We start from the raw sequence: 24,095 nt of genomic DNA, 5'->3' as shown, positions 1-24,095 counted from the left end.
CCTGGTTGTGTGTTGATCTATTCAGGTAGATAGTGGTTTTGCTGTGGTCTGACAGGGGTGTTTGCTGGCTGACTGTGAACGCTCTGAGAGACTCTAGGCTGAGGTCCGTGATAAAATAGTCTACTGTACTGTTACCCAGAGATGAGCTATATGTGTACCTACCATAAGTGTCCCCTCGGAGCCTACCGTTAACTATGTACAGTCCCAGCGAGCGACAGAGCTGTATAAGTTGTGACCCATGTTTATTTGTTGTTTGGTCATAGTTATTTCTGGGGGGGCATATTTGGGAGGGGATGTTCCCACCTCCTGGTAGGTGTTTGTCTCCCTGTGTGCTGAGAGTGTCAGGTTCTCGTCCTGTCCTGGCATTGAGGTCCCCACAGACTATAATGTGCCCGTAAGCCTGGAACTGGTTGATTTCGTCTTGTAGGGTTAGGAACATGTCTTCCTTGTAGTATGGGGATTCAATTGGGGGGATGTAGGTGGCACACAGGTAGATATCTTTCTCGGTTGATGTAAGTTCCTTATTTATTTTTAACCAGATGAAAAAAACTCCGGTTTTGATTAGCTTTATGGAGTGGGTTAGTTCAGATTTGTACCATATTAGCATGCCTCCAGAGTCTCTCCCCTGTTTGACCTCTGTTAGCTTGGTGGATGGTACCAGTAGCTCTCTGTAGTTTGCAGGACAGCCAGTAGGACTGTTTCCTCTGTGCCATGTCTCTTGTAGGACCATGATGTCTGTGTTTGACATTTCTGTGGTAAAGTCTGGGTTTCTGCTCTTTGTTCCAAGGGCAGTTGACCTCAGACCTTGTATATTCCAGCTTGAAATGGTAAAAGATTTGTATTCCATTATTACAGTGTTATAATCCAGTGGTTTTGTCCTGGACCACAAATGAGAAGATCTTGCTGATCATCTGATGCACGGTCAGCTCCCCGGGTGGAGATCTGTCGGTCATGGGGTTGACCTGTGCATTTGTGTGGTATGGGGTTGGTGGTGGCATATGCTGTGTGTATGTGTGTTGTGGGGTTGGCAGGATATGCATTGGCTGGGGGGCAGGTCGAAATTGGGCGGCCTGTGCATATGTGTGATGCATCCTTTGCAGGTTGGGCGTGGGCCTGGCCTGGGGTGCAGGGTGGTCTCTGTTTGTAGCCTGTTGTTCTCTAGGTGCAGAAGGTCTTCTGGGCGTGGCTCTGGGTGGGGTGTTCATCCCTCTGTTGCTCTTGTAGGATGTGGTAGGGCTACGGTTTAGTGCAACGTCTTTCAGGGTCTTTGCGAAGTTAGGGACTGCTCTTTTGAAGATGTGAACATCGTCATGCAGGCTGTCCAGGTCTATGGTGGGGTGAGCTGCCATGTAGACGTTTTTCTTCATTGCACATTTTCTGGAGATGTGTGCATTAATACTTTGTATGAAGTCTGGGTAGTAATCCCATCTGGGTAGCAGTGCCGAGATTACTACTTTTGCTCCGGGAAATGTTGACGTGGCTTTTTCAACTACTTCCATGACAGATTTGGTCACCTCCTCCTCTGTCTGCTTTCTCAAGTTGTTTGTGCCTGTGTGTATTATGATGTGGCTGGGGGATCCCAGGTTTTCTTCTGTCAGTAGTTCTATAGCCCGATAGGTATTCTGGCACTTTATTTTCTTAACTCTGTGGTTTGGGAAGAGTTCTCCTTCTTCTACGTATCTCCCGTTTGAGTCCATGAGGAGTACAATCTGTGGACCTTCTTGAGGTCTGGTGGGTGATGTTGGACATGGGGTGTCTTGAGTGTCTGCTGTTGTTGGTTGGTTGTCCTCATCTTCATCATGAATTACTGTCTCTGTTTTATGGGGCTGTTCGGTGGTCAGAGCTGGTTTGGCTGTTGACGTCTCTTTGAGGTTTTGCATTTCCTGCCTGATTAGATTGATGTCTTTCGACACCTCTTCCACTTTACCCATGGATGTCCGCATTTCTGTCGACTCCAATTTGGCTATTTGCATCTCTTCTTTGAGTTCTTTCAGCTCCAGCCTGAGTTCATTGTTCTGTTTCGACACCTCTTCTATTCTTTCCATGTGTGTTTTCACCAAGGTCCAGAGAGCAGACAGGGAGTCCTTTCGCTCTATGTTGGGGGGGGGGTCTGTAATTCTTTGCTCAATTTCCACTTGTTTGCGTTCTATCTTTGAAAACATGTCCTTCATTTGTTTTATCTCGGTGAAGCAGCAATGGTCTGTTGTGAGTGGGTCTTCACTGCTTATTTTCTTTAGTGCCGTTTCTTTGATTCTGGGGAAGTCTTTCTCAAAGGGACTTGTGTTGCCCTGAATCACTATCATTCCTGTATGATAGAAGTTTGCAACTGTTTGGTTCTCCCCTGTGTCTATTAACAGTGTTTGTGGGTCCTTGTTTCCCCTTTTTGTAGCAGAGGGATGATGCTCTTGTGTGGCCGCCGCGTGCCATGCCGTATAGTCTTCTGTGTAGAAAATTAGGTTAGATTTGCGTCCAGTGCATTCAAAGTCTGCAAATAGTTTATTTGGCTTGCTCTTTAAAAAATCTTCTTTGTATTTCTTCTTTTCTGCTTTGTTCTTAATTTCTTCTGGGTACAGCACTTTGGGGACTTGCGTTTGGCCCTTATTTGCATTTGTATCAGGGAGCGTGTGTGGCTCAGGTTCCATTGTTGAGGGTTGAAGAACTTCACACCTCTATGTCCTTGCCTGTCAAGGAGTCTGGTTATATCCAGTTTACCAGTTTGTACTTTGTAGATGTTTTAGCTCAAATGTCTGCCTAAAATGTCAGTATTATTCAGTTTTTGGTTTGAGGTAGGCCTCTCTCAGTCCAGGTACTTACTCCATTATAACTCCAACAAAGCAACAAAGCAACAAAACACTGGTCCTTGAGTTTGCCCCTGTGATCATATGACCTTTCCGGTCAATTAGTCCAAAAACAGGTCTTAATTCCAGATTCCCGGATGTGTGGTATGAAAATTATGAGATTGGTATAATCCTCTCTAGCTCCTTGTGTAGAGATATCCAGGTATATTCCAGGTATATTCCTATTTGAGTGTATTTTTCCTATATATCCTATTTGAGTAAGAGCAGGAGCTCTGAAAGACACAACCTCTCTCCTCGAACGTTCACACCTCTCTCATCATTCTCTCTCTCTCTCTCTCTCTCTCTCTCTCTCTCTCTCTCTCTCTCTCTCTCTCTCTCTCTCTCTCTCTCTCTCTCTCTCTCTCTCTGTCTGGACCACAGACTCATCTCTCTCTCTCTGGACCACAGCCTCTCTCTGTCTGGATCATCACAGACTCTCTCTCTCTCTCTCTCTCTCTCTCTCTCTCTCTCTCTCTCTCTCTCTCTCTCTCTCTCTCTCTCTCTCTCTCTCTCTCTCTCTCTCTCTCTCTCTCTCTCTCTCTCTATCTCTCTCTCTCTGAGCATTGCATTGCTTATAGTTGTCAATTGTGTCGGTCAGGGTTGGATGTGCACACAGCTGCTCTACTGTGTTTGTAGCAGAGCAACCATACCTGAAGCCTTGTAAACAAAGACATCAACACTAGAGTGTGTCTATCTACACAGTACAGCCAAAGCATTCCCATTGCTAGGCAAAAACTCCACCTGTTTTCTACACTGCTTCTTCCCTTGCTGGATTTTCTGCATTACTGCCACTTGTACATGTGTGTTGTGGAGATATTTGTAGTGTTACAAAGCGATAACACTGTATATTGACTGTAGAACGGGAGCTCTCTCTCGCTCTCTCTCTCTCTCTCTATCTTGCTATATGTTGACTGTATCATGCCCAGCCTCGGGCAGCGCTATTATTTAAGAATATGTTGACTGTATGAAAAAAAATAATAATTTTTCATTCCCCTTTACCAGTACTGTTGTCCTTGCTGCTGCATGTGGGGTTAATGGGAAAATTGCATTTCACCTAGGCCTGACCCCGACTAAGGATTTTTATAGTCGACTTTGATTGGCCAAAATGTGCCGATAGTTTGCTGGTAGTCGACTACTAATATTTTTATTTATTTATTATTATATATTTTTTTTATCATTCCATTTGGGCTGTGGGGGGTGCTTAATGTCTGAAGGAGTCGACTGAAGGCTTCTTGTCCTCTGCGAAAGCATGCAATTGGTCCACTGATGGATACATCTTGATATTTGTCTAGTGCAGGGGTCAGTAACCTTTACTATCAAAAGAGCCACTTTTCCCCCCTCCCACAAAATAAAATGCTCAGGGAGCCGCACAACCTATTTACCCTTAAAATGAAGATAACACAGTGTATAACGTGTATAACGTTTTATATATCCCCAAGCATACCCCACATTTAGCATAAAACGCCTGACAATTGCATACCCAAAGTAATTTGCGATTTATTTTACTTTATACTTATAGCACACAGTTTGTTGCATTAATGGAATTATAAAGCAACAAAAAGAAAAGTTTTGACTTTTTATTGCTGTTTTTACCTGTTATAACAAAGGGAAACCTCACTCTTATGAAGAGGAGAAAAAATACTGGCTGTGTAGACCTATTTTTAAATAAAACACAGAAGAGGAGACAAAACACTGGTGTCTGTAGATCGACTTTGAAATAAAACCCTGAACTATTCAGGTATATTTGAGTCCTTCCCTTATTTGTGGAACATTTATAAAATAAAAAGTAGTCCACTTTGAAAAAAGACTACCATGTGTAGACCTACTTTGAAATAAAACACAGAAAAGGAGAAAAAACACTGGCATCTGTAGACCTACTTTGAAATAAAACCCTGAACTATGCAGCTCTATTTGAGTCCTTCCCTTATTTGTGGAAAATCTATCAAATAAAAAGTAAGTTTTTCGTTGTTCGCAAATTTCGCACCACATATCAGGCATACAGGTAAGCCTGCATCGTTAGTCGTGAAAGCAAATTAATCTGTCCAGGCTGAATTAAACCCTCTATTTTCCTCAGGCTTTCCTTTTTTTGGATTTATCCATGGTTAGCTTACTGGGGGGTCTGAAACTCAAGATTAGCCACTTGCAGACGGCAGGGAGAGGCGCGGGGTGTGATGTACTGTATATTTTAGTTGATGAAATATTTTTGTTGACTAAATATTTTTGTTGATGAAATATTTTTTCATTTCAGTGTCACATTATGACATCTATCTCCAAAATAAGAGAACAAAAATTAATAAAAAAAAAAAAAAAAAAATTGGTTCAGGGAGCCGCAGCTGATTGGCTAAAGAGCCGGATGCAGCTCCGGAGCCGCAGGTTGCCGACCCCTGGTCTAGTGTGTTCATTAGACGGGTGAAATCTCTGTGCCCGTTTTCTTAGGCAGTTAGCCTCGCTGGTATGCACGCCATTAGCGCTAGCCACGGTTCTATGCCTCTATTAAAATAATAATATTTTCTTTTTTTTTGCAGTCGACTACGTCTGCTTTCGATCGATTAGTCGACTATTCGACTAGTCGGGGTCAGCCCTAGTTTCACCAAAGGATTTTATGTTTTGTTAAGAGGAGCTTGTTGTTGAAGACGAGTCCACTGTAATGACACTTAGTGGGGAGGCCGAAGGTCTCTAGATGCTTCCGTTAATGAAATGATTGATCTGGTTTTACAGAGTATATGTTATTGTAATATGAACTACATAATATACTATAATAACACATTTCCGTTTGTTGGCAACGGTTTTTGGGTCATATCTTTATGAAAATTAATGTGTTGATAAGATAAAAAACTACCTACGTTTGTGAAAAGGGGCGTTGCTGCGGAACCAATCAAAACGCGTTACAACGTCAGGTGACTTGATTTCTCCCAATGACATTCTTCAAGCCCTGGAACCAGGAAGTAAATATTGCTACTCGTCTGTTGACAACACTGGATAGCTCTGCATTCGGTAAGCTCTCAATTCATTACTATTGAAATGCATTTTTACTTAACTTTACAGCATTATTCAAACGTGATAGGAAGTTATGAGTCATCAGCAGTTTATATGCAGTCCGTTTTGACGTCCGATTACACATTGGAAAATGTTGTAGCCAGCTCACAAAGACTAATGTTACGTTAGCATTTTAACTTTCTCAGATAGCAATCTAACATTACGTTAGTGTAAATCAAACAACTCTAACCCAATACTAATAATAGTAACTTGTTTCACATTCTTGCTGTGTGTTACACTATGGTAATAGCGGTCTGTGTTGTTGCCTGTGACGTTAGAAATTTGACGTTGTCACAACCGTTACATATGTACAAAATATACTGTCTCATAAATATACTCTTCCAATATAACAATTAACAATAGTTTGATATTGGATGGTCCCTATGCTGTTGTTTACTGTCTATCTGTATGTCATGTATGTAATATGTTATGATGAATTGAAAATAGGGGACCCTGATGTAAACAAGATGAAAGTCTTTCTCTGGTCTGCATTCCATTAACAATTGTGTGTATTGAGCTGTACTGTACTGTACCCATTCTGCAATCTGTTAATAACGTTTTCAATCAATCAACATTTATAACACAATAACAAGTGTGAAAATAACATGTTATTTATTTTAACAGTAACATGTATTACAAAAACATATTCCCTGTTGTCCCAAATTACTGCTCCTTAATGATGATGATTCTTTAGCTTTAAGTATTGTTCAGAGACGATTTTGGCTGGCAGGAAGTACTGCTGAAAATAAAATTGGCGCTTTGATGGCAAGCTCCACATTCTCTGCCCTTTAATCACTGGAAACAGTTATTAGCTGATGTTGTAACAATGGAGCTTTCTACAGCTAGATTAAATGGTGCAAACTATCAAACAATAGATAGCTGGAACCAACAATGTGCATTGTATGCCTGTACCTGTGCCTATCTTCCAAAAAAGAAATAAAATATATGAAAAAAAGAAGAAAAAAACTCCAGTGAAAACTTAGGATACAGTGTTCTGACAGTCCAAACACAGACACATGTCTGTACATGGTAGGTTGTTTGATTTGCATGTGCATCGCCCCTTCATGCATTGTGTTTTTTTGCAGGAGCAGTATACAAGTTCCAGGATTGCGACTGGGACTGGAGGAAGTGACATCCAGTCAATCTCGAAGAAATCTCTGGACTGCTGATCACCACATGGGAACTGTATTGAGAGGCATGAGCACAGTGAAGCAATAGTCGGGTGTCTGCTTCCTCCTGTATTGAGAACAGTGTTTGTAGTGGTAACACCTCCACCCCTGTGCCACTGCTGTTGACTCTGATGACATGGCACTGTCTCAGACCCCTGTCCAACTATCAACGTGATGTCTTGCATTACCTCTTTGCTGGATTTTGACCATGTCTCAAATAGAAATTGCTGTAGGTTTTCTTTGTTTTCGCCACAAGCTAAGAACTTGGACCATTGTTTTGGTGTTTTCTGGTCAGCTGAATATATTGTAGTCAGCTGACATCCTCTTGCTGCTCGTCGGTTTCTCTCTGCGTTCTTTATGCTCAGTGTTTTGTACGTGTCGGGGACAAAATGCACCACTTTGGATTTACTTGCTTTGGCTGGGTTGATGAGGTTCAATAGTACGCTGTTTGCAAATCTTCCAAATGTATCCTGAGGTTTCATTGCCTGTATCAGAGCCATTGCATCACACACCCAGGTTGAGCCATCAGGGACTTCAACTGTGGCGGGTGGATTTACTGATCCCTCGAGAAAGTGCATTAACTTGGCTTTATCAGTTTTCACCATAGAGCCATCCATGTTCGCTATGGCTGCAGGGAAGGGTCCCAGACTGTAGACTAACATTTCCCCGATGTCAATCTTCCTGACTGTTCCCACCACTATAAGCCTGGCGAAGAGGTCTCGGTCTGCTTTCAGGGCCATCTCCTTGCCTCTCACCTTGGTAACTGTAACTGAGGGGTACAATTCCCTGACTGTATTGTTAGATATGATACTTACTACCACTACCTCTTGTACTTTAGACTCTGGCCACCCAGTACTAGGCATAAATAATTATGGTAAACACTCCCACGTAGATGAAACGATCCAACACAAATGTACCAAGTCGAAAGTCTGCGTTTAATAATAATTAATACATAGCAAAAGGTATGTAGAGCAATCACTTAATTACATTTATGATTTGAAATAGGATGCACTTTTATGGCAAATGAGTATTCGTTGGTATATCAATAGAGAACGTCCAATCTCTGGTGGCGCAGGCGGTAAATATACAACCTGGAATATTTAAGGAATAATAGCAATGATACTTTAATGATTATAGAACTGGATACACTAGGGGGGAATTCCGGTCGCTTGTAAGACAACTGGAGAAGGGGGGGGGGGTAGAGTCTGGCTGTATCCGTCTGGCCGAGGGTATCCTGGGAGAACCCACGGTTGTGCGGCTCGGTGCCTCAGCGATCCTCGATCCACAGATGAAAGCAGTTGGACTCTCTGTGGGCCGGCTTCCTCCGGTCCACGATGGAGAGACGTGAAGCGACCTCGTCGTGTAGAGCGTCTCCTCACCTGTCGTCCTCTCCGGGGGGGGGGTTTCCAACACACGGCAGTGTTGGTCTTTATCCATAGAATAATCACTGTATACAAAGCATAATCCGTGCCTGGGAAGGCGGGCTGTCGTCGGTAGAATAATCCGGTATGCAGGTCCACTCGCTCGTCGGCTCTGGGGCTCCTCGGGTGCAGCCTCACATGGGGTCGGCCACCCTGGATAAGCAGCCAGTTCTACCCGAAACTATGGGGGTACTGACTACGATAGTATTCTCACCGCACGAAGCACTACATATGAATAGACTATTATTAGCTTAATAGACTACGTCCAACTCGACGATATAGTGCCAAATATGACTATTCAAATATTAATATACACGATGTCTCAATACCGATGGTAGGCCGAACTTGGCCTTACTCCCACACGTGGCGTCGCGGGGAGGCTTTACGTCTGTCACTCTATTGGAGGGTAAGAAACTGGACTAAAAAGAAAGTCCTACTTTAGTAGCGCAGTATATATACGCACTATGAACAAATAGTACCATTAGTGGTGCGGTAGCCAGATTCCTACGCGGAACTAGGACTTGTTCGTACATGTTGAGCGGTACGTTTGAACTGGGTCTGGGGGGTATGGCAGCCTGGCACCAAGGTCTCGACCAATAGTAGAATGGAGACTATTATGGGATGTTCAGTAGGCTAGAATGGATATTCAATGCATATTGTACAAGGAATATACAAGGGATATCAGGGAATATTAGAGAATATACAAATACAATTAAATATATATATATAAATAAATATATATATTCGGTTTAATCTGGCCCTTCACAACAGCCACCCCCTGATTGGTCCCAGACCTAATCAGTTAAGCAGAGACAGATTAATCGCGTTGTCTATTTACACATAAGGGTTTGCTGTAGGGGTCAGTCAACTTCACAAAGTCATAGGGTTATAGGGTCATGGTCATCATCGATTGTGTCTGGGAGTCGGGGCAGTTCTATGAGCCTCGCCACGGGACGGGTGTAAGTGCGACCCTGGACAAGCACTTCAGCTGCTCGGACTTTGCCGTCGGCACCGGTGATCACTTTGCTTACGCGGCCGGCCGGCCACATAGCTCTGGGCAGTGATTGATCAATAATCATGACGACTGTTCCTTCTGTCAAATTGTCTCTCTCCTTTACCCACTTCTGGCGGGTCTGTAGAGACGGTAGGTAGTGCAGTAGGAATGTCCTTTGTTGTGCACTCTCTATGGTAGTGCAATCATCTATGTTGGGGTCTGCGGAGATAACAGTGCTCAATCCACAGAACATAGGTTTCTTATTCTCAGCCTCCTCTTGACTGGCTTCCCTCGGGATAGGCGTGGGCCACTCTCCTTCCGGGAGCTTTAGGAATGCTGGGCCGTCACTGTAGACATTGCGACGGGTGAGGTCATCTAGGGGCATTCCCCGGGTGATGATGTCAGCTGGGTTCTGTTTTGTATCAACGTAGCGCCACTCTGTTTCTCCGGTTAACTCTTCGGTTAAGTCTTGAATCTCGGTGACTCTGACTCCCACGAAGACTTTGTACTTGCATGAGTCCGATTTGATCCAGGCGAGTACTGTCGTGGAATCTGACCACAGGATTGTTCTAGACACCGGTATGGTGAGCTCACGTTGGATGAGCGTGGCTAGGTGCGCTCCGGCTAGGGCTGCGCAGAGCTCTAGACGTGGGATAGATTGTTGCTTGCGTGGGGCTATTCTCGAGCGGGCGAGGACAAATGCTGTGTAGATCTCTCCCCCCTCTTCTTGGGCCCGCAAGTAGGCTACTGATCCGTATGCGACCTCTGAAGACGTGTAAGTCCATTTTACATGTCTCTGGCCTCACCGTGGGTGGGAAGTAGCTTCGGCGCATATTAACGCCTGGGAGTGAGTGGAGCTCCATCTCCCACTCTCTCCAGGTGGATGCAAGGAGTGCGGGAATGGGGTCGTCCCAGCCCTGGTCCTTGTCCCACAATGCTCGTACAATCATTTTTGCCCTGGTGGTGTACGGTAGAATACATCCTAGCGGGTCATATTGTCGGGCGAGTGTTGTGTACACACTCCGTCTGGTGGTCGGCGCCGCCGCCGCCCTTCCCTGCTCCGTAGTCAGGGGCTTGTGTCTGTAGTGAAGCGAATCTGTTTTGAATCGCCACACCAATCCCAGGGTCATCTCCTGGGCTTCTCCCGGGATTATAGCCATCCAGGTCTCGCTGCTGGCTGCCTTGTCCTCGGAGGAGAGGCTGCGCAGTACTTGCGGATCGCTGCTGGCCCACTGCCTGAGATCAAAGCCGCCTTTGATCAATGAGGCGCGGAGTTTAATCAGGAGAGCCTCGGCTTCTTCCTGGGTTGAAAGGCTACGTAGAAGCTGTTCTTTACGCTGTGTCGGACCTCTTCGTCCGCTGCTGGGTCCTCTGCTACATGTTTCTGTAGTGCAAATGTAGCACAGCAGGGGCTGCACGTCGTTCCGAAGGGGAGGACTTCCCATTGGTAGATGGCTGGGTGCTCATCTCCTGGCTTCTCTCTCCATAGGAACCGTAACAGGGGCTTGTCCTCCTCTACTAATCTCACCTGCAGGAACATTCCTTTAATGTCCCCGCTGATGGCCACCTTTTCCTGGCGGAAGCGGAGTAGAACGCCGAGTAGGGAGGGGCCGAGTGTGGGACCGGGCAGTAACTCTTTATTCAGATTTTGGGATCCGATCTGGTAGCTGCAGTTAAATACTATGCGGTCTTTACCGTTGTGATGGACCTTGTGGTGAGGCACGTACCACGATTCAGTGGTCTGGTCAGCCTCTTTAATGTCCATCTTTGTGACGTGTCCCGCTGTGATGAGCTTCTCAATCTCAGTGCGGTATACACTCTCTTGGGCGGGGTTCTTGGCTAAGCGCCGCTCCGTGTTCAGCAGGTACCGCTCTGTGGCGTCTGTCTTGGCGTGGAAAGTAGGCATTCCTTCTCGCCGCAGGAGTGGCGTGGCGTATCTCAACACGCCGTTGACCGGGACTCTCTTGGTCCCTGTCTCGAGGAGGTGAATGGCGTAAATGTCATCTTTAGAGCGAATGTCTTTCTTTCCGTTCTTAAAGGGCATTTGTTCCAAGGTCCATAGCCGCTCTACGTGTTGCAGGAGTGCGGTTTCTCCCTCTGTGACTCGGGAGTGGAGACATCTAGTGGCTGTACTTCGGTTGAGAGATTTGGCGAGCGGGCCTTGGAGAGTCCATCCCAAACGGGTCTCGACTGCTGCAGGACAGCCTCGGGTCTGGTATGAACCCGGTCTATCGGGACAATGAGGTCTGCATGGTCGGAGCCTATCAACAGGGTCGGCATAGCATTGTCTATGAGCGGGATCGGTAACTTGCGCAGATGTGCATATTTCTCCATCAGCTTGGCGACGGGGTATGTGTACCGCGACAGTCCTATTTCTTGGCTGGTGAAAGCGTCTGTAATCTGGTACCGTCGCTCAGGCTGGCCGCTTGCTGCGATAGAGAATGAGACATTCTCGCCCTTTATCGTCTTCAAATCTCGTCTTATTGTCCGAATTGTCATTTGGGTTTCGCTTCCCCGCAGCCCTAGCTGGGCCGCAGCGGAGGCGAGCAGAAGGGTCTTCTCTGACCCGTCATCGAGGACGGCGTAAGTGTCCAGGACTTTATTCTGGTAGCTTAGTGTCACACGCACTACTTTTAGGAGTACTCGGGCTCCACTGCTGCTGGCGGGATCGATGTACATGACGCTCGCTTTGCTGCTGGATGGTGCGGGTGAAGGGCGCCGTCTGTTACTGTCGTGAAGTATGTCCAGATGGGCTCCATCGCACTTGGTGCACCTTTTCTTTAAGCGGCATTCGGCTGCCATGTGTGAGCGCGCACAGCGAAAACAGCGCTTGTTGGACTTTATCCATTGACTTGCTTCCTCCGCGTTCAGCTTGGGGAAGGAGTCACATTGCGCTAGCCAGTGTTCTTTCTCACAGTAGGGGCACACTATCTTCCACTTCTCCGTTCTGGAGGGGGTACTGTGGCTCCTGCTGCTCGGTACTGACTCCGATTGGTGCATCACAGTCACCGATCTTCTTCCATCATTTAGTCGTCTGGTTCCTTCTCTGGAGCCAGGGGTGCTCCGTCCGAATGTATCTAGCCGTAGGCTGCTGACTTCTCTCGCCAGGAAGTCTGCTAGATCGAGGAGGTTCGGTTCGGGGCCATTCGGGTCTCGGTGGTCTCTCTGCCGCCTAAAACGCTCCTGTCGAGCGGGCGGCAGCTTCTCCAAGATCCTTTCCACATTTGAGTTGGCGTAAAGTTCATGCCTCCCCTTCTCTCTCTGCGCTCCCAACATCCCTACCAGGGACTGCACTCTGATGGACAGGTCGTCCAGTGCTCGATTGTCTATTGCTGGGGGTAAGCGGTCGATGTGTCGGATCTCCTGGATCACGTAATCCCATATGCGCCCATACCTCTGGTCCAATGCTACCAGCGCTGCTGTGTATGGGGTGGTGGAAGTCGCGTAGGCGAGCGCTATATTATGTGCGCGGGGTACCTTTAAGTGCTTCAGTAGGATGGCGTATTTATGGCGTTCATCCAATACATCCACCAACATGGTCTCCAGACACATGCGGAGTTCTGTATACTGGGCCCGGTTCTCTTGGGTGAAGTCGGGTACCATAGGCGTGCCAATGTATGACGCTGACTGTGGATACATCGGCGAGCGTTGGGGGAGAGGCCTCCTAGGCGAGTCTCCTCCCGCTCCTTGGTATGGGCTGGTACCGGCAGTGTACCATGGCCCGCTTGTCCAGGTGCTGTTCCTCGGTGCGGGTCGTGCGTCGTGCTCACCCGTGTATAGAGTCGGGGGTCTGTAGCGCAGCTCCGCGGGAGTATAGCCTGGGCTGTACCGGACCTCCTGGTCCGGTAGAGTACTGTGCTGTCGTCGGGCGTGGTTCTCCTCCTCTTCCTCTTCGTCTTCAGTTAGGTCATCCAGTGCTTGTAGTCTCTGGTTTAGCCTCTCCACAGGATATGCTGCTCCTTCCCGGTTGCTAGGTCTCGCTTGGACCGGTGGGGGGAGGTGGTCTGTGGGGGGTATAGACCTCGTCTGTTGGTCAAGTTCAGGGTTGTTTACTCGGCTAGGGGATGCCGCCCTGGAGGTGTGTCTAGACGAGTTCCTGGAGCCTCTGGCGGAGGGAGAGGGTGTTGTCCGTCTGATCAGCTGTTCTATTAGTTGCGCTTGCTGTCTGTCGCGCTCTGCGTCCCGTAGAGCACCAGCAGCTGCTCGCTGGCTGTCTGCTCGGTCTCGGGCCACATTCTCTTCCATCTGAATGCGTCTTATTTCTAGACGTATATGCTCTTCTTCGCTCCGCTGCTGGATCTGCAGTCGGTCGCGTTCAGCAGCGGCGTTCAGGCTGATGAGGAAGGCCTGCTGTAGGGTCCTCTCTGCCTCGCTGGGAGAAGGCGGTTGTATAGGGGAGCCTTCCCTCGGGCTACTCCTTGCGGAGCCTTGGAGCTCTATCTCCACGGTGCTCTCCCCGTCTTCTTCCGTGCCGAGTTCTCTCTCGGTAGCGTTGTATTCCTCCCGGGACTCATCGGGGACTACTTCTTCAGTACTGGCGGGGTGTGAAGTCATGTCTGGTTCCCACTGGTCCCCCCCGTGAGCTTGGTCAGTTACATTAGAACCCGTAGGGGCCTCTATGGTCGGGGTAGTCTGGGCGTTGGGGTTAGACATACTTTTACTTTCTAGTTTTACCGCGTTTACTGTTAGTAGAAGACTAGGTTGTTGACTGACAGCGTAAGCCTCTAAGTACTGAGGGAGCCGTCGTTCGCGCTGCGGGCGTTGGTTAGGAGGATCGTTTCGTGGAGTGTTCATCATAGGCCATTTCAATATTAATAACACTATATTAATATTACACTAATTACCCTCCATCCGGCTCGAAGGACCAATTGTAACTGAGGGGTACAATTCCCTGACTGTATTGTTAGATATGATACTTACTACCACTACCTCTTGTACTTTAGACTCTGGCCACCCAGTACTAGGCATAAATAATTATGGTAAACACTCCCACGTAGATGAAACGATCCAACACAAATGTACCAAGTCGAAAGTCTGCGTTTAATAATAATTAATACATAGCAAAAGGTATGTAGAGCAATCACTTAATTACATTTATGATTTGAAATAGGATGCACTTTTATGGCAAATGAGTATTCGTTGGTATATCAATAGAGAACGTCCAATCTCTGGTGGCGCAGGCGGTAAATATACAACCTGGAATATTTAAGGAATAATAGCAATGATACTTTAATGATTATAGAACTGGATACACTAGGGGGGAATTCCGGTCGCTTGTAAGACAACTGGAGAAGGGGGGGGGGGGGTAGAGTCTGGCTGTATCCGTCTGGCCGAGGGTATCCTGGGAGAACCCACGGTTGTGCGGCTCGGTGCCTCAGCGATCCTCGATCCACAGATGAAAGCAGTTGGACTCTCTGTGGGCCGGCTTCCTCCGGTCCACGATGGAGAGACGTGAAGCGACCTCGTCGTGTAGAGCGTCTCCTCACCTGTCGTCCTCTCCGGGGGGGGGGTTTCCAACACACGGCAGTGTTGGTCTTTATCCATAGAATAATCACTGTATACAAAGCATAATCCGTGCCTGGGAAGGCGGGCTGTCGTCGGTAGAATAATCCGGTATGCAGGTCCACTCGCTCGTCGGCTCTGGGGCTCCTCGGGTGCAGCCTCACATGGGGTCGGCCACCCTGGATAAGCAGCCAGTTCTACCCGAAACGATGGGGGTACTGACTACGATAGTATTCTCACCGCACGAAGCACTACATATGAATAGACTATTATTAGCTTAATAGACTACGTCCAACTCGACGATATAGTGCCAAATATGACTATTCAAATATTAATATACACGATGTCTCAATACCGATGGTAGGCCGAACTTGGCCTTACTCCCACACGTGGCGTCGCGGGGAGGCTTTACGTCTGTCACTCTATTGGAGGGTAAGAAACTGGACTAAAAAGAAAGTCCTACTTTAGTAGCGCAGTATATATACGCACTATGAACAAATAGTACCATTAGTGGTGCGGTAGCCAGATTCCTACGCGGAACTAGGACTTGTTCGTATACATGTTGAGCGGTACGTTTGAACTGGGTCTGGGGGGTATGGCAGCCTGGCACCAAGGTCTCGACCAATAGTAGAATGGAGACTATTATGGGATGTTCAGTAGGCTAGAATGGATATTCAATGCATATTGTACAAGGAATATACAAGGGATATCAGGGAATATTAGAGAATATACAAATACAATTAAATATATATATATAAATAAATATATATATTCGGTTTAATCTGGCCCTTCACAACAGTAACACTTGATGTTGCTGTGTCCTTGAAGGTTTTGAGTTTCATCTTTTTTACAGGAGCATGGAAGTCCACCTCATCTGTTAGGAGACGTTGTTTAAAGAAATCGCCAAATGCCTTCTCACTGTACTAGTTACACATTACACACATACAAATGACAATACCACTATGTAACAACCATCAAATGCACTCACAGCACACACATCCACACGCACACACTCACTTTAAACAAACAACTCACTGCAGCACCCACTTTAGAACACCTAAACACACTTTATATTTATTGGCAAAGAATTTGCACTACAACCCATACCTCATTACACCTTACTGTAAATTGTACCTCATCCCATTTCTGCATTGTACTGTATAGTATATTGTATTGTAACTCAGTTACTTTTCTACTCTGCATTGTACATTGTATGTATATATTGAACACTTGTCTACGTACTTGACTTCTATTTTATACTTATCTATTTTTATCTAGCACAATCTCTGGAGCAAAACAGAAAGAAGCATTTTATATAAAAGTATTCTGTACTTCTGTATGACAACTAATAAAGAAACTTGAACATCAAAAAATCAACATTCTGTTCTCTATGCCAGGCTAGATCTGACCTTGACTCATGTTACAGGATTAATACACACTTTATACACAAATTGCATATAGCATTCTCTTTGGTAGCATTCATTCTGTGTTTATTGTGTCATACTGGGGAATAATATTAATATTATTATGTCCTATTGGGGACATAATTTTAAATTCTGAGCAATTCAATCGTTTTTTTTATAGAGAGGACGTCTGACATTGATTGAAAACGGTTAACAGATTGCAGAATGGGTACAATACAGTACAGCTCAATACACACAATTGTTAAGGGGATGCAGACCAGAGAGAGACTTTCGTGAGAGACCAACAAAGTGAGGTATGTAATACATTTCGAATCAAATTGTGGTCGGTTAGATCTAACGTTAATATCACGTTATCCATCTAATGGATAGCAAGCTCACCTGACGTCGGTATGGCTTGCGAAATACAATCTTATAGTAAGAAACAAAACACAAGTTGAACATAGTTTTGAACGTTTTATTACAATAGTATTTAGGTCGGACCGTCGGATAGATCTAAAAATATCACGTTAACCATCTAAAGCTCATCTGTGACGTCGTTATGGTTAATACAGTGCGAAATACAATCTTATATAGTAACAAAACAATACACAAATTGAACATAGTTTTGAACGTTTTATTACAATAGTATTTACTGTCTCATGTTGTGTATAATCAGCTAGCGTTCCAGTCAGATCCATTCTCCGTTGTTCTTGTTGACAATTTTGGGGTCCCGAAATCCCGTTTCTGTATCCTGATTGGTTTATCAGCTAGAGGTGTCCAAAGATATGCATGAGCAAACATTTAATTTAAATGTAAGATTACGAACACCGATGACCAACAGACGGCTGGCCAACAAACGTATTTTGACTCAACATAATAACTAGATATCACACACAAAGAATTGTGTAGTCTGCCAACATGGATCAATCAAGTTCACTTTAGACAGACTCGGCCTCCCATCTAACTGTAATGAGAGTTAATGAAGCATTCCATCAGGGGAGATAATCTGCTGCCTATGATCTGGTGGTAATATTGATGATGGAGGAGACGGTAGCCACGACAACCCATCACACACACACACACACACACACACACACACACACACACACACACACACACACACACACACACACACACACACACACACACACACACACACACATACACATTCCTCCACAGGGAGGAAGAGTCCAATTAATTACTGATTGTGTGAGTTCAATGGCAGTTAGATGGCTTGTCTCCCACCTCGCTCGCTCCTGTCTTGTCTCTCAAGACAAATAGAAACTCTCTCACAGGTGTCTAGTCCTTGGTTTGATTGGAAACTGATGAAAATTATGGAACGGTCTGATTGTGGAGTTAGAGCAATGTCAAAACATAAAACAGTTTACAATAAAATACAGTCAAATGGTTTTCCAGGGGTACAGAGATGAAGAAGGGGTTTGATAACTGGCAGTATGTATTTGTATGTATGTATGTAACTCCTCGTCCAATCAACAGTCATCTCCCGCCTCGACTACTGCAACGCACTGCTCGCTGGCCTCCCGGCCACTGCCACTAAGCCTCTTCAACTCATTCAGAACGCAGCGGCCCGCCTGATCTCAAACCTACCGAAGTCGGCCCATGTCACCCCACTTCTTAGGGACCTGCACTGGCTCCCCATTGCTGCACGAATCCGCTTCAAGGCCCTTGACCTAGCATACCGTGCGGCAAAGGGAACTGCTCCCGCCTACCTCCGGTCAATGGTCACTAACTACACACCCTCAAGACCCCTACGCTCTGCATCTTCTGGCCGCCTCAGACCTACTCCTATCCAAGCTCCGGGAGGGTCATCAAAGAGAAGTCGCCTATTCTCAGTCCTTGCCCCACAATGGTGGAATGAACTACCCACCCCAGTTAGGACAGCCGAAACACGTCCAATCTTTCGCCGTCGACTAAAGACTCACTTCTTCAACCATTATCTGAATAAAAAAAAAAAAAAAAAAAAAAAAATCTAACCCTAACTAACCATACTGTCATGCACTTGTCCTAATAAACTAACCTACACTGTAGCACTCAACACTTTGATGAACATTGTTACTCAGCTGATAGAGTTGTGCTCTTCCTGATGGCTTGTCGTACAGAACTTGTAAGTCGCTTTGGATAAAAGCGTCAGCTAAATGACTAAATGTAAATGTAAATGTATGTATGTATGTATGTATGTATGTATGTATGTATGTATGTATGTATGTATGTATGTATGTATGTATGTATGTATGTATGTATGTATGTATGTATATATATATTTTTTTTTTTTTTTTTTTGTCACGGCATACGAGTATACAATGAAATGCGGATGGTCTTGCCGGCAACGATGTGCATAATACAATAGTAATAACATATAATAGAATCCAATAGAACGACATTGTGCAATAAAACAAGTAAACAGAGTAGGGCATATCGGTATATGTACATAAGTTATTTACAGAGCATGGTAAGACATGCTAGGTCCTGTGGTAATGCAATACACTGTTAGCTACGGATGAGGCACTGGGTCATTATGTACATGCTATATTATACAATCTCAAGTTATACTATACTATTCTTAAAGTGACCTTTCCTTAGTGGCCATAAGTGTGGGAGTGTGCAGCATGAGTGTGCTTGCTCATGTTAAAGTGGCTGCTGTGTGAGCGTGTACAGTGTGTGTGTCATGTGTGTGCTCATGTGTGCTTGTGTGTGGAGAGTTCAGTGTTCAAGGCTCTGATGGCCTGGGGGAAGAAGCTGAGCCGAAGTCTCTCTGTCCTAGTAGCTGGTGTTCGCAGGCCTGACCTCAGCAGCATGAACAGGCTGTTGTTGGGGTGGTGAGGGTCTTTCATTATTCTGCAGGCTCTGGATTTGCACCTCTTGTTGTATAGAACCTGCAGGGGTGGTAGTGCAATACCCGTGTTCGTGTTCGATACTCTCTGTAGGGCCTTCTTGTCCTGTGCCGTGCTGTTTCCATACCAGGCAGTGATGTTTCCAGTCAAGATGCTCTCTACAGCTCCGGAGTAGGACTGGAGTATCTTCCCAGATACTCTGAACTTCCTTAACTGTCTCAGGTGGTAGAGGCGCTGCTTCGCCTTTTTTACGACTGAGGTCGCTTTCACACAGGGGCTGTTTGGTCCGGACTTTCGGACCAGAATTCGATAGTCCGGTTTTTCGGGTTTGTGTGAATGCGCGTCGAACTCGGTTCGCGGACCAAACAGGCGAACTCTGGTCCGCCTGAAAACGTCGGTCTCGGTTCGCTTCATCGGACCAAACGCGAACCAAATATAGGAAGTGATTATTATTACCACTGCTCGCAGCACTCACTGCAAAACAAGCACACTGCATCTATCTCTCTATCTATCTCTCTATCTATCTATCTATTGAAGTGGATTCCCAAGCTGTCCTGTTCTGCTCTGATCAGTAACCGGGTTGGCTAGTACTCTGCGTTGTGATTCAATACCTTAAAGCTCTGGGAATCACTTCTGTTCAAACTGACTGAGCAGGCAGAAGGAATTAGGAGGAAGGTAGTTTAACAGTTGTTTAATCAAAGTTTAAGAGTGTATACAAATTACAATAAGAAAATGCTATAGTTGTAATCACGAACACTATGCCGTAAGTGATACCAACCAGACTAATATTACAGTATAAAGAATGATAGTTGATAAGTTGTTGCTGGTCTTTGTCCCCTTGGCTAGTGAACAAAGAGTTGATTTTCCCTCCAAGAAGTTCCTTTGTTCTCCTGCTGACCTGCTCGCCTTGAGTGTGGATGAGTGGTGTGGTCTTGTCCTTGTGGGTGGGTGATAGGTGTGGAGAGGTCTTGTCCTTGTGGGTTGGTTGTTTCCAGAGTCCTTCTCTCCCCCATCACACACAGATCTTATAGCCAGGCCCAGTGTCTCGGAGTTGATGACATCATCACATTAGTTCCTCCAATCACAAGCCTGCTAAGCTTGTATTTGAAAAATAGGGGTTTGGCTTAATAGCCCCACCCCCTTCACATTTACCCAGAGAATATTTTCCCTATATTTTACTTAAACACATTACTTGACTTTGTTAATACTTTGATAAACCTCAAGATATATTGATTACATAAACACAGACATCTTTCTTTATCAAAATATCTAACAAATCTAATCCTTCTTTTAGCTTAATAGACTACAAATCAATACCATATAGAACAATCAATTAATCATATTGAACATAAATGAAAATAGCACAGACACATTAACTAATTGTAGACATTTAAGTATGACCAAACCTAATTATATTTTACCTTACTTCAATGACTTAATTCAAGATTACAAGTACAATATACCAGGAAATAGTTAGCTTGTTTGGAGATTTCAATAGTGATCTTCTCTGTGTGTGTGTGTGTATGTGTATTTGAAAATTTGTGTGTGTGAGTGTGTGTGTGTGTGTGTGTGTGTGTGTGACTATGTGTGTGTGAGTGTGTGAGTGTGGGTGTGTCTGTGTGTGTGACTATGTGTGTGTGTGTGTCTGTGTCCCCCAGGCCGTAAAGCAGCTGATAACACTTCATGGGCGCTTTGATCCTTTTAACCTCTTTGTGTTTGCTAGGACTGAAATCCTTCCTGTCCCACCTTAGGAACCAGATGGTTCTATTGTTATAAACATTCTACCTCAGTAAACACACAAGTTACTACTCAGATTTAGCCTTTACAGCCGGCTATTTTAAGTGGCCCGGGACACCATCTGTTTGGGAGGATTCTTGTTTTGATTCACTCAGGCAGCTGTTATCCCTAAATATAATACCTTAGTTTGATTGGATCATTGATGATCTTATGTTTGGATTTTACAACAGTCCCCACTTGGATAGTTTACCTATCCTTAATATGTCAAACATAGATATCAATCTCTACACACTACTATCTAGATAACACTTAAGACATTTTAAATCATATTAGGATAACATATATATGGGTTTGCCACACTCAGATCCTAAAATTCAAATTAGCCATTTCAGTTTTTGTGATCATGTGCACAGTCTTTGATAACTTGTTCTCGTACCAAGATCAATTTCGAGCTGATGCAGTATCATGACTGCTGGGTGCAACTGCTCCCATTTTTGGAGGTGGAATTTAGAAAGCAAATTGCCTTTCCCATCACACTCCAATCTTCTGTCAAGAACATCTTGACTATTAGGGGGTAGAGCCCCCTGCTGTATCTTCTATTGCTGTCACAGCGGTGGGGAGGTCGTTGCTGGCTGCCCAACCCCCGTTGACCCTCGGATTAGTGGAAGAGGTTTGTTTCTCCTCCCCTCCGCCTGGTCGTCGATAGGGGCGATAGCAGCTCCCCCCCTTCGCTTGTTGACCCCCTGGTCAATAGTTGAGGCCTTGCTTCTGTTGACAGCCGGAGTTGTTTGCTGAGGCCTAGCCGCCTGTCTCCTCGTTGGTTGTCTGTCGTTTCCCTCTGAAGCCTCAAGACTCGGTCACTGCGTTGGCCAAGACTCTCCCGGCCCGAGAGGTAGGCGTCTCCTGGTTCTCCGCAGTGTTGTGGTTCCCCATGGAACCGCTGGGTAGACACTAGCCAGTGTCCTCTCCCATCCGTGTCCTGCAGTGAATATATATCGCTTCGGCAGTGCAGGTCACTTCTACCACAACAATTGATTGAGAATCCATAATTTTCCTCCCTCAGACTCTCTTTACTGGTCTGAGCTTTGACAACTTTCTTTTCCAAATCATTTATCTATATATTTCATGGTTTTTAGATCATTAATTTTCAAAATTCTGAAAAATTCACATGGCTCTCATTATATTATGCTGTCAAAACAGTATACTCCTCCACCTCTCGATGTGAAATACACATTAAAACATCGTTACCGTCTTCCTCTGCTTTTGGACAGCCGCACCCCGGACCGGACAGTCAGCACTGACACATCCATTCTCCCAGTAACCTGTGTGTATGGCAACAAATCACAGTCCGCCTTAAACACACACCTTCCACATCACAAGCCAATTATCAATTGCACATGTTCACACCCTACACAAGACTAATTTGGCCAATAGCGACCAAATCTATTGAGCTTCATTAATGTACAGAGAATCATGCTTCCCAACACTATCACCAACCACGACACACCCCCAGCCCCTAAAACTGGGTATTCAATGGGCGGAGAACAAAAATCCATAACTAGCTCATGTTCCCTCACTTTGTTCCCAGTCCATTTTACAGACATATACTACCCCGTCCTGATGTGTCGAGATCACTCCCAGCTTGCCAGGTACCCTAAGAAAAAACACACAGAAAGAAAGAAAACAGAAAACAAAACACAAAGAAAACGCTGCCAAACCAATAAACGAAAAAATAAACCAAATTTACGAGCTTATTCTTTTTTCTTCTGAGCTCATTTTTAACCAAGAAACAAAAAAAGGGAAATCCAATGAATAAACAAAATGTACGCTCCCGGCCTAAGAATTGCTCGTAACACACTAGAAAAGAGAAGTAAAAATAAAAGTAAATAAACACCTATCCTATTGCTCATAACTGTTAATACGCTTCTGTCAATACTATAAAATACTAGAAACAACTATGAGTCTTTTCAATTTCTTAATCATGCAGTCCACCTCTTGATCAATCTGAATGTTGACCGAGCATGGATAATTTACTGATCACTAGCTGCCGCAGTGTCACATCATCACACTGTCTAATATTGATTAACTGTTTAACATAATTTGATCCTCTTGTTAGTCTGATTAGTTCATGCATTTGTCAGTCACCCATACATCCGTTTTTAGTAACTTTCATTCATAATCTAATCACCTAACACCTCTATCTATTTTTATTTTTTATTCTAATCCAAATAGGAGCATATTTTATCATTCAATATATCCCACCTCTACCCTAGTCAGTTGCATATATTTTTATTCTGCCGGTGGCCTCTGCAGACATGACCTTTGAAAATGACCGTTCACTCCACAGATCCAACAACTCTGGCGGTCTCCCCCGGGTTGTGGGACCCGGTGGGTCAGTTGCCTGTGACCGGATGACCCTGGGGTCATCGGGCCCAGAACATGTCCTGGTGGTATGCCATCATCGCCATGGTTCCCTGGAGCCTGTTCGGAGGAGAAAGCCACGTACCTATTTGGTCCAGTCACAGTTCCTTGAGAGGGGCCCGTGGTTGGGAGGGGCCCGCCACCTGTTTCTGTACAAACACGCCCTGTTGTGGATAGATGGTCCCGCTCTGCACAGTCCCGAGAAATGTGTCCGAGGGTCCCACACGTCCAACAATGCACCTGCCGCACACGGTAGCCAATCGGATTCCTGCCTTTGCCTACACCTTTTCCTCGTGGTTGCCACCTCGTGGGTGGCCTTATTGGGGTTTGTTGTTGTTCCGGCACGGGACCCCCTTGTGGCCCCAACTGGGCCCGTCTCTGGTCATCTGGTTCTCCAGAGGGAGAGGGAGAGAGGTGATTGGAACCTGTCTCCCCTCCGGGCTGTGTGGACTGGATTAGGCCTTGGAGATAGTCCACTACCCGTCTAGCCTCGGCTAGCTGTTGTTCGAGAGGGAGGCACGTCTGTAACTGGCAGTCATCTGCAACGGACACTTCAGCGTGGATTGACTCGGGTAATACAGCTGTCTCTGGGTCGCTTGCTGCAACGACTCCCTGTGGCGGAGTAAAAGACATTATTTCCAGTCCCTCCGTCTCACTGGACACTAGAGGGGAGTCGATCAAATTCCAGTCAATCAAGTCAACGTCCAATTCGGTCAATGTAAT

Source organism: Notolepis coatsorum, assembly GCF_963971535.1.
Source record: "Notolepis coatsorum genome assembly, chromosome: 8".
NCBI classification, from domain to species: domain Eukaryota; kingdom Metazoa; phylum Chordata; class Actinopteri; order Aulopiformes; family Paralepididae; genus Notolepis; species Notolepis coatsorum.
This window is presented reverse-complemented; position numbering follows the sequence as displayed.